Raw genomic sequence first — 4,826 nt, 5'->3', positions numbered from 1 at the left:
ATCATTGTCGTTAAGTATTTACGGCGACGAATTGTTTTCTGAACGGAATCAAAAAAAAAAAAAATAAAGGATTAATAACATAATAAATACCAATACCAGATTGTGCATATTTATATATGTGCAAAAATGATTCGAATTTTTGATCGATCGATCAGTATGAAAAAAGTGGTGGGGAAGAAGAAAAAGAATAAAAAAAAAAAAAATAAAGGATTAATAACATAATAAATACCAATACCAGATTGTGCATATTTATATATGTGCAAAAATGATTCGAATTTTTGATCGATCGATCAGTATGTAAACAGTGGTGGTGAAGAAGAAGAAGAAGAAGAAGAAGAAGAAAATACATTAGCCCTATACAGACAGTTTTTATACAACAAGAAGAGTAAGAAAAAAAAAAGTAGTAATTCGATCGAAGATTACCCCCTTCCGGGATAAGATACAGTGGCCCGTAGGGTGCTCGATCCTGTTTTCGTATATAAATCTTTCGGACAACTCACTTCCCCGCACCAGTAATTTCAATCGTGAAATCATCGATTCCTTTTATTCGCGCCGATATCACTCCGAAACGCGACAATATCGCCTGCTCGCCGGTAATGACGCACGTCCAATGCTTCTTGAGGATAATTTATAGCGGCGCGCAATTACCGTCGTCCCCCTCCCTCCCCTCCTTTGGCCGACTTAAAAAAGGTAAATGAACGGGTGAGCACGACCAGGAGGAGGGAGAGAAGGGGAAGAGGGAGGCGGTGGGCAATACCGTGCATACTAAATATCTCATTAGTTAACTTGAAGGTGGATTCGCAAATTATTGTTATTAGTATAACGTTAAGTGGAAGCGGTAATAAATACGGGAGAAGGGGTACGCAGATAGACAGAATCGTTTATCTAAATTGTTTATCGAGCAAATTATTTTCGAAGGTGGAAAAATTACATGACACCGAGGTCGCGTTTCCGTTTCTTTTCTCCTCGATTATGATGAAAAAAAAATATCACGTTCTCTATGTGCGATAAGAATAAGAGTTTGAGGAATAATAAAGTAAATAATAATGTGTTGAGTTAATTGGTGCACGACGTGGAATGATTGTTTCTAAAGTTTTGAATATTATTTACGAGATTGTGCGAATTGAAATTTTTATGAAACAATCGTATCAATTTTCGTATATCGTGCATTTTCTATATTTTTGTATATTTAAATTTTTTATAAATATATATAAACATCTGCAATCATGCAATTATTTACATGATGAAAGTTATGTCGTATAAAATTTATACGACATATATATAATAATACTAAAAAATCGCTGATGAATCAACGATTAAAACATTTATACAATTTTCTTTTAGAAATTGCCATAAAAGTTACTAAAGAATGTACATAAAAAAGAGATTTGAAAGAGATATCGTCCATTATTTTTTATGAAGATGAATAAATTGCGAGAACTATATTCTAAAATCATATGTATTATAAATATGATATATGATCCTTAAAAAAAAAAGAAAAAAAAACATGAAGCAATGTTTCTTATGCATTATAATTTGTAATTTCGAGAAAAAATTTCATTCGAGAGAAGAAAAATTTCATGCGATATGCATCAATCTAGATATTTGAATCGACGAGCTATGCAAAAACAAAACGATATCGATTCTTAGATAAGTCCTAGTGTTCTACGAAGACCAACCTCCTCGAAGAGCAGAGGAGCTCGGGGCGGTTATCAAAAGGCCGCGAGACGCCCAAAGGAAGAGAATCCAGGATCTCCGTTGAAATAGAACGAGGAACAGGATGACGAACGCGATAATCTAAATTAAAGAAGCTAGACATCGGATTAAGGGATCGAAACGCGGAGAGACCGCGACACCCCGGGCGTGCAACGGGATGAAGTTGTTTCTCCGTTGATTAAATTTCATTTGCATCGCAACAAAGTTGTCCCCGCCGAACCCCACTTTTCCCGCCGATCCCTCACGAGCAAATCGAGTTCAAATTACACACACGGTAAAAGTAACTAACTAAGTAATACGTCGAAATCGTATGATGGATCTAAACGTCGCGATCGAATCTGATAAGCATCTGAAACGTAGAACGGTAAAAGATTGGATAAATGCATAGATGATCAACTGCGTAAAAGCTATTCATCCTCGCCGCTGCGCGAAGGATGAACTTCTTCTCGACGTATCACGAGAATCGAATAATATATCTATTTTGCACAAAGACAACGATTTTTCTACGTATGTTTGGCATATTTTGATTAAAATATATAAATGCAATAAATATTGGACAGAATATTCGAAAATATGGATTTAAGTTAGCGCTTAATTAATAATGATAACAGTAATTAGAAATTGAAATTTAACCTCGATATAATTCGACCAAAGCTCAGAGTTATCTTCGTAGTTTGTTGATGCACATAGAAAAGAACTGGAGTGAGAGGAAAAGAAAAAAAAATATTAAAATAAAACTTCATCAATATTTATGCAACGTTTCCTCCTAATCGAGATTAAATTTCAATTCCACTATGGGATTTCCCGGATTTCGGAATAGTTATTCAACATTTACGTAAGTTAGCAATAGAGAAATAGTGGAAGAGAACGTGGTTGGAAGTTGTAACGATGATAACCGCGAATATCGAATTGACCGGGGGGCGTCCACGGGGTTGAAGCCAATTGACACACGGTAGAGTGGGGTGACCTCGAGGGTGAAGAGGATTGCAAGCTCAGAGCGCTTACGGGAAACGCTGGCGGCTGCTGGAGAGCGGCGGCGGAAAGAGGGATAAGACTGACGTCGAGATAGCCGCAGGTGGTGGGGATACGAGTGGTGGGGAAAGTAGCGCGAACGCGGTGACGCCGGCAAAGACACTTCAGTTCTGTTAAAGCTACGGTGACGTGCGGGTCGTGCTCGGTTTACATATCGAAAGAAAACACGTGAACTGTGACCACGTGGATCTGTGCGTGACAATCTATTGCGCGATACCTGCACCGTGTGGGTTCAAGTGTTGAGTTTACTTTTTTTTGGTGAGCAGTCGGGAAGATTTTTTTTTTCGGGACCTCGTGGACGCGAGAACAACCGTCAACCTGGAGCCCACGTGTCAAAAACGGTGAGTGATGAAATGTTTATTTTTATTTAATATTGAATATCGTGAAATCGATAGTGCAAATGTTTAGTGGAATTTTTATAATATTTTTGAGAATGTAATTCGTTGTAGAAACGTTAAATTCTTCGTGAAATTATTTAAAAAAGGGCTCAAGAAGATTTTTATGATTTTTGAACGATTTTTTCTGTGCATATAATTATTGCATATAATTGCATATAATGCATTAATATACATAAATAATTGCGGTAATTTTCGAGATATTTGCAAAAAAAAATTGCTATTATATAGAATTTCTCTTATATGTAAATCGTTACTTATTCTCTGTTATATGTAAACATATAATGTCAAGCAATTAAGACGTATAACGAAAATGAATAAAAAATTCAATCAAAAATTATATTGGATACAAACCACGATTTCGATATAAACATAACATATTTTGTTTCGTTCGAAAATATATATCTCGAAAATTAAATCAATCGAGCGACAATTATATGCAATTTTTGAAAAAATTGTTCAAAAAGTTCTTTTTTTAAATAATTATCGTGAAATTCTTTATTGTTCAAAAGTTGAAAACTGAATTTTTGATACTTGTATAATTTTTAATCATTATGAATAATATTATTATCATTTATTATATTCCAAATAAACATAAGTAGTGAATAGTATCGTGGTATATACAAAAAAAAATAGAGAAACCCATACATAAATTTCATGCTTCGTTTTATGTCTTTCTTATATTTTTCTTCAAAAGTTAAAATAATAAATCATTTCGCACAAGCATAATGATGCAAGCATTTCAAAGTTTAAAATATTCTAACGTTACTTGAACAATATTAAATTTTTAATTTCGTTATCGTAACATTAATATTTGATTTAAAAAAAAAAGAAAGAAAGAAAGAGAGAGAGAGAGAGAGAGAGAAAGAGAGAGACTCTAAATATTAAATTCCATAGAGCAATTGGAGATCTAAAACAATCTTCGTATCACGTGATTTATCTAATCAATCGTTTTACTTTCGCGCTGACTGCATGGCAATTAACTATCTAGCGAATTTACCGCTTAGACATAGTTAGCAGATAACGCACGACATGCCTCTCTCCTCATCAGCCACTAATTTAAACCTCTCGTCTAATGCTAAACCCGTCTTTAGTGAAATTCTATGCAGGCCGTATGCAGCTTTCTACAGTCGCAACCTTCCCTCGTTCTTTACAATTGACATAAAACGATAGAATGTACAATTAATACGTACATGTCGATACTCAAATCGGAGAAAAAAGCAAAAGTTTCCTATTTTTCGAAATAGTTATCTTCATCTCTATTTTTCTTTTCCAATATCGTTTTTAATCTTTAATTCGCGAAGTCTTACGATTAGATTGTAAACGTTTATGCAAATTCGATACGTTTTTATTAATAATATTATATACAATTAGAATGTAAATGAAGATTTTTTTTTTTTTCGAACACGATAAAGATCATTTTATATTATTTTATTGTGTTTTCTAATTTATTCGCAAATATTCACAATTTATCCACGATAAATTAACAAATCAATACCCGAAAATATAAATCCATCCACCAATTAAGTTGTCTTGATATCCATCAAATGTCAAAATCGTTCTTCGCGATTAACGAAAAACATGATTCAAATTTAAATAAATCGATCACGCATCGAGCTATGACGAGTAAGCATTTATCTCGTTGATCACGATTAACCTCGTGATTAACCTATTGGTTCATCG

The 4,826-nt window shown here is 34.0% G+C and overlaps 1 protein-coding gene across 2 annotated transcripts in view; it reads left to right on the top strand.

Moving 5' to 3' along the window:
* The first annotated feature begins 2,614 nt into the window (after window positions 1-2,614).
* The window catches only part of LOC102672540 (BTB/POZ domain-containing protein kctd15-like), a 42,533-nt gene continuing 40,321 nt past the window's right edge, over window positions 2,615-4,826 (top strand). Inside the window, exon 1 of one of the 2 annotated variants that reach the window (XM_031511933.1) lies at window positions 2,615-3,089. The gene's annotated coding sequence lies outside the window, so the exon portion shown is untranslated. The remainder of the gene's footprint in view (window positions 3,090-4,826) is intronic. The other variant, XM_006618668.2, reaches the window with a different exon arrangement.

This window comes from Apis dorsata, unplaced genomic scaffold (genome assembly GCF_000469605.1).
Source record: "Apis dorsata unplaced genomic scaffold, Apis dorsata 1.3 scaffold_365, whole genome shotgun sequence".
NCBI classification, from domain to species: Eukaryota; Metazoa; Arthropoda; class Insecta; order Hymenoptera; family Apidae; genus Apis; species Apis dorsata.
Note: the sequence above shows the minus strand (reverse complement) of the source record. Positions and strands in the feature narration are given on the sequence as shown.